This window comes from Gymnoscopelus braueri (assembly GCF_963280865.1).
Source record: "Gymnoscopelus braueri genome assembly, chromosome: 12".
In the NCBI taxonomy this organism is placed as follows: Eukaryota; Metazoa; Chordata; class Actinopteri; order Myctophiformes; family Myctophidae; genus Gymnoscopelus; species Gymnoscopelus braueri.
This window is the reverse complement of record NC_137614.1, coordinates 9,789,950-9,797,050: the sequence shown is the minus strand read 5'-3', so window position 1 is coordinate 9,797,050 and position 7,101 is coordinate 9,789,950.

The window sequence follows — 7,101 nt, the reverse complement described above, 5'->3', positions numbered from 1 at the left end:
TATTTATTTCCTTTTACCCAGAAATCCTCTTTTTTTTTTTTTTAATACATCTTTTTTTTCCCAGTATGGGGGAAACAAAAGACGTCTCTCCATCGTAAATTTATATTTTAGTCGGGACATCCCAGGGGTGTGTGTTTCTTATTAAGTCACTTATTACATTCTCACAAATTTGGCTCTTCACTGTTATTTTATTGTCTTGTTTTTGTTTTGTTTTTCGTAAAGGGAAATGCACCTTATCGTTTCAGAACACAAAGTTCCTTTCGTTGTTTGCAGTCGTCACGTTTAAAGAAATGATTTATCACTGGTGTTCACGACTTTCACGACAGGCTTCTAAAGCGCTAATTTATGCTCCGTCGCGCGACCGCGCCGCGTAGCCCGGAAATAGCAAAAGCCGACAAGTTCAACTACGCGCCGCGAATGCGGCACGTTTGTGAGCTTGTAAGATCTGCTATTTTCTTTCGCGACGCCGTCGGGCGACGAATTATGAATGGGGCTTAAATACCACTCAGTTTACGGCTCACTATCCCTGTGATGATATCCATTAGACACCCCCCCCCCCCCCACCCCTACAAACTCGCCCCCGCCCCACCCCCCCGCCAATCCAAATATGTATATTTATAAGCTTCCCCCCCCCCCCTTGAATTTGAGGTTTTTGCTCAAGACGTAAATGTTGTTATAGCTGTTATTTTTGTTTACCTTTTTAAGAAATTTGGATCGATGCTCTACTTTGTTTCAATAAATATCAAATGTAAAACCAACACAGGCTGTGTTTTAAAGGTATTCACTAATTGTCAGATTATATTCACATAATCGAGCAACGCGTATCCTCGCTGTCGGGTGGAAACCTTGTTAGTTTGCTTATTTATATTATTTTTTTAGGTCATGACATTATGTCCAAAACAGTTACTTTTCAGCGAATGGAATGGAGCCAACGTAGTTGTTATTTAGTCACAAACTCTTGTTATTACTTTTCATTGGTTCAATATTTATAAAACCCACAGACACACTTAACCACTTAGAATGTCACTTTAACCCATTAAGACCTGGAACGCATCTGTGTGTCATTTTAAGATTTCTTTGGGCTATTCAAAAATAGCAGATCTACAAGCTCATAGCGCGGCACCGAGCTATGAGCTTGTAGATCTACTATTTTTGAAAAATCGTGAAGATTTGTGGCAAAATCTTGCATTATATATATTTTTAAAGCGAACATTTGTAAAATATTTAGTTCTAGGAATCCCCAGAAGCAAAGATTTGAGTTCCACCCAAAAAAATGAAAAATCAAATATTTGCACAACTTTTCATGATTTTTCAAAAATAGCAGATATACAAGCTCATAGCACGGCACTTGGTGCCGAGCTTGTATATCTGCTATTTTTTGAGTAGCCCAACAAAATCTAAAAATGACACACAGATGCGTTCCCGGTCTTGAAGAGTTAAAAATGTTTCAACGATAGTGAAAACAGCCAGATCTACAAGCTTCTTTCACTTTACTTTCAGTTGAGTTGAAAAATGGGGATCCAAGGTTTCTGCCCCGAGAGCAACGAAATGCATTTTCTTTTTGTGATAATATTGCTTTTTCCCCCCCATCAGCCTTGGAACTATGTGGATAATATTTATTGTTCTACTCCTCCTCCTCTTCTAAAAGTTGTCTTTTATCACATACACTGGTTCCATGACATAATTCGTTGCATAACTGGGTCACAGCGATCTCCTACAGCGGTACCAGTCAGGGGTACAATGTTTTTTTCTCTCAATCAGGGCTAAATTCCTCAACGCGCTCGGTTCAGCCATTAAACAGATATTGTGACAGACGTGCACACGCCCCCTGTTGGACGACAGCTGTTGTAGGAATGGAAAAGAACAAAGGCAATTAAGGGAAGCTGGCTTTGTAGAGGGTTTGGAAGATGGCCTGCAGATTTGGTGGCTCCCCAGAGGGTGATGATGGAAACTGAATCCTAAACACTACCCCTCAACAATTCGATGACATCAGTCGGGTTAATGATGGAATGATTAATCACTCTGTGTCAGGAACTATTGTTGAGGGGGGGGGGGGTTGGATGTCTGGCGGATGCAGTGTATTAAAGTCACACTGTGTAACTTTCAATTAAACAAAAGTTACGTTTGATATAATCTTTCAAAGGCATAATTTTCCACAATAACCATTTCACTAATGTTTTTTTTTTTTTTGGAGAACTTCACTAAACACTATTCTTAGTAACGAGTGCCTGCCCCGCCACGACACTTGTGCCAAAAATGACGTTGGTACCGGAAATGTACTGGAAATGGGAAATAATAATAATAGCTACCGTTTCTGACAACGCTGTTGTTGCTTTCCAAAAAGTCCCCGGCGCTTGGTCCCTGCAACATTCATTTAGGAAAAACACTTCTGTGTTTTCGTTTCAAACTGAATTCTGGGAATCGCAGTTATTTTTAGCATTTTACCCCTTTTTCTCCCATATGTGTTATGGCAGGGAATTTGAGCTAAAAAAGCATTATTTTACAATTTGGCTATTCAAAAATAGCAGATACAAGCTCATAGCGCGGCACCGAGTGCCGCGCTATGAGCTTGTAGATCTGCTATTTTTGAGAAATCGTAAAAATGTGTGCAAATCTTTGAATATATATTTGTCTTTTTCTTTGCTTCTGGGGGTCCCTGGAACTAAATATTTTGAGATGGGGGTCCTTGGCCAAATTCATATACATTCTGGGGTCCTTGACATGAAAAAGTTTGAGAACCACTGATATAGAAACAGACATTTTGTAGAATCGGCCTCAGGGAAAGACCGGGAAAGCATCTGTGTCATTTTAAGATTTCTTTGGCTATAAAAAGAATACACACATTTATGTGTGTTGTCACTGCTGTCGTATCCTACTGGCTCACCTGCCAGTGAGGAGCCCTCACCGGGAGGACGTATAGAGCCTTCCGTCCTACTCCTCCCGCCAAACACAGCCCTGCTGACAGGTGCCGCCCCCCCCCCCCCCCCCCCAGCCCATAACAGAACGTGTAATGAATGACAAATATCACCCTCCCCCGCCCGGCTTCCCTTCCCCCCCGAACACGGGCCGATTGTGTTGTTCGTACAGATGCTCGACAAAGCCGGTGGACCGCGGTGGTGGGCAGCTACTTAACCACTGCGCCACCCGAGTGCCGCAATCGCCGTTCACAGATCACAGACAGACGCTGTAATAATAATAACTAGAAAAGGTGCTCCTCGGAGCACAGGTCTCCACCAAGTCAGCTAGGTAAGTTATTATGGGCCAGCAATGTTCGGAATATGAAAAATTGCACAGATCCGTCTTGATCACATGAGTATTCACCTGTTTCCTAGGCTTTCCACTTCCTGTCGATTTGATCCAATGAAATCCAATGAAACTGGTCAGATGACTAATGATATCCAATGAAATCCGACAGGAAGTGGAAAACACACAGCCTAGGAAACGGGTGAATAAAGATAATGTGTACCGATTTGCGTAATGTTTGGACAAAATCTGTAATATAGAAAATTTGTTTAGCAAAAATCCGCCTCCTGGTGGTGCTATAACCGGAAGAAGAGGGTGGTATTTCTTCCTTGGCCTAGTGGCAATGTGCGTTGAAAGTTTCACGGCAATCGCACGCTGGCTGCGTTCATGATTTGTGGCATTTTGTTCAAAAAAGACCACTCCTGCTAACTTTGGAACCCAATCAGGATGGAATATGAAAGATCCGACAGACTCGTTTCGTTTAATGACTATAGAGATACTGTGTACCGATTTGCGTGATGTTTGGACAAAATCTGGTGGAGTATTATCCAAATTATTTTTTTGCAAAAATCGACCTCCTGGTGGTGCTATAACAGGCCGATCCGAAAAATTGGGGGCATAGTTGCTGCTCTAGCATCCAGGGACTGTCGCTGCGATCGGCCCAACGGTGCTGGAGATTAGTTGTCCACGGACGGACGGACGGACAGGGTGCAAAACATAGTCTCCACCATGTCTTCGGCTGGCTATAATAAGACCTACTTTATCCCGCGAGATACCCAGCTGATTGCTGCCCTAGTGGTCAGACTTGAGCGCAGTTGATTCGCGAACCGATTCCTGTTTCGTCAATGTTTCGAATCCGGTTCCTCCGGTTCTCCCAACCCTTATACATGAGTTCTGGATGAGGAGGCTAGGAATGAGGAGAGGACTCTGAGAGGAGGGAGGAAGGAGGAAGTAGGGCCCGGAGGGACAGAGGAGCTGAGAGAGCGTGCTTTAAGAGCAAAGTGGAGCTGTTGAAGGACTGACATTACTGTGTAAACGCTGCTGACATTGACTAATATTTACACTGGTAAAATGATACCGAGCTTCAGGAGCACATCCCATATGTGACCCCGTCAATTGGCCCCTTGTGTGTGCGTGTGTGTGTGTGTGTGTGCGTGTGTGTGCGTGTGCACTTGCCATGAGTGTCATGGCACTGGTACAAAGTGTGTTACATCATGACAAAGTGTTTACATTTTTCTGATTGGTGTCACTTAGGCCAATGGGAAAAAAGTGCCAGAGAGAGATAGATGAGATACAAGGTCGCACGATCATCAAACCCACAGTGTTAATTGCACTCTGAGCGTATAGAATGGGTCCGTTTGGTTGGATTTCTTTATGCCGGGGAGTTTAAATTAACACGGAGGATTTGAGCGTGCTGTGACGAGTTTTGGGGGGAACGCGGCCAACTCCATTTTTTTTTACATGTCTGACCCTCCTGTCAACAGCTGAGTTGTACATCCGATACGGAATCACACGTCAATGTTGGGACTGTAACTCATATACTGTACGTACGAACGTCGCTGCGTGTGTGCAGTGGTGTAAAGTAACTATGTACATTTACTTAAGTACTGTACTTAAGTACAATTTTGAGGTATTTTTACTTTACTGGAGTATTTCCAATTGCCAATACTTTTACAGCTACTCCATTACATCTCAGAGGCAAATGTTGTACTTTTATTCCACTACAATTATATTTGAAAATTTTTGTTACTAGTTACTTTGCAGATATAAATTAATACATTAAATCATGCATTAACCACTTTAGTCCTATTTTACACCTAGGCTATTTGAAAATAGTAGATCTACAAGCCCACAACGCGTCGCATCGCGAGCTTAGATCTATTTTCAAACATTTTAGTACTTTTACTTTTGGTACTTTAAGTACATTTTGATACCAATACTTTTGTACTTTTACTCAAGTAAATTTTGAATTCCGGACTTTTACTTGTAACAGTACTTCTACTTTGCAGTATTAATACTTTTACTTAAGTAAAACATTTGAGTACTTTTTCCACCACTGTGTGTGTGTGTGTGTGTGTGTGTGTGTGTGTGTGTGTGTGTGTGTGTGTTTGTATTACTATACTTGTAAGAACCAAATGTCCCCACAAGTATAGTACAATTCGAGAAATGGACATTGTGAGGACCATTTTCCTCGTTCTCACTGGGAAAATGATTGTTTTATGGTTGAAAAATATGTTTTTAGAGATACTTTTACAATAGAAAAAGAAGGTTTATAGGATTGGAATTAGACATGTAGAGGTCAGGTTTTAGGTGTCAGGGTTAGAGGTTAGGTTTCCTATGTTATACTTAGTTGTTCGGCGATGTCATAAACCAAAACTAGAAAAATTGCTCCTCCGCCAGGTCAGAAATCGGCCTCATGGTGGCGCTATAACAGGCCCATGTGAAAAATGTGAAAAATTTTAGGCAGAGGTTCGGAATCGGCATCCAGGGAGCGTGTGTGCAAAGTTTCGTTGCGATCAGGCGAACAGTGCTGGAGATTAGCTGTTCACAGACAGAAGGACGGACGGACAGGGTGCAAAACAGGTCAGAAATCGGCCTCATGGTGCCGCTATAACAGGCCCATGTGAAAGATTTGGGGCAGAGGTTTGGAATTGGCATCCAGGGAGTGTGTGTGCAAAGTTTCATTGCAATCAGGCCAAAGGTGCCGGAGATTAGCTGTTCACAGACAGAAGGACGGACGGACAGGGTGCAAAACATACTCTCTCGCCATGCCTTTCAGACTGGTGGAGACAATAACCAATATGACCTTGTAGATAGTTTACAAAATCTATATAATTTGTTTCATTATAATTTTGGATAAAAACTAATTCAATCTTGCATACAGTATTGCATACACATTATTGTAGTGGTTCTCAAAGTGAGGTCAAGGGACCCTCTGGTTTACTTGAGCGGGTTCCAAATGGACCCTTACAGGTCTGTAACTCTGAGAGGGTACAAATGGAACCAAATGGACCCGTAATTTGTACACACTGAGTTTTGGTGGTCCTTGAAATATATATATATTTTTGAGAACCACCGGTATTGTAATTGTATAGCAGACGTGGAGTCCACACATACCAGCTCTGACAGTGTGACAAGTACAGTAATGTGCATGCATGTGTGTGTGCGTGCGTGCCTAGTGGGAGATGTAGTAGCAGCAGGGATCCCCCCGAATTTGAGCATAAACAGAAATCCAGGTGCGCGGCAGACGCACATAGCAGACATCAGGAAACCCTATACACCCACAGGTGCACAGGTACCACTGTAGCCTTAACACATAACTGTACTGGACAGACAGGCACGGATACCTCCACATGTTCAAAGCAAAATACTGGCACGTCTGATCTTGATAGACGTGCCAGTCTATCTCCCCCCCCCCCCCCCATACACACACAACACACTCACACATGTGCGTGAAGCACACACACATGTTTGCATTACTATACTTGGGAGGGCATCAACATTTTATATTTGTGAGGACATTAACCCATTAAGACCTGAAACCGATTCTACAAATGTCTTCTAAGTGTATTTGGCCGTGGACCCCCTATTTTGGCCACGGACCCCCTAAGGGTTCCTTGGCCTGAAAAATGCTGAAGACAGAATCCTATCCCTAACATCCCAACCTGAATAATTTCCTAATTGTAAGCCATTTCATAAAAAAACAACCATTTCTCTTGTGAGCATCAGGAACATTTTCCTCACAACGTCTATTTCTCATATTCTACTATACAATTCAATTCAATTCAAAGGAGCTTTATTGGCATGATAAAACATACGTTTACATTGCTAAAGCAAGTGTCAAAATATAATAAAAAC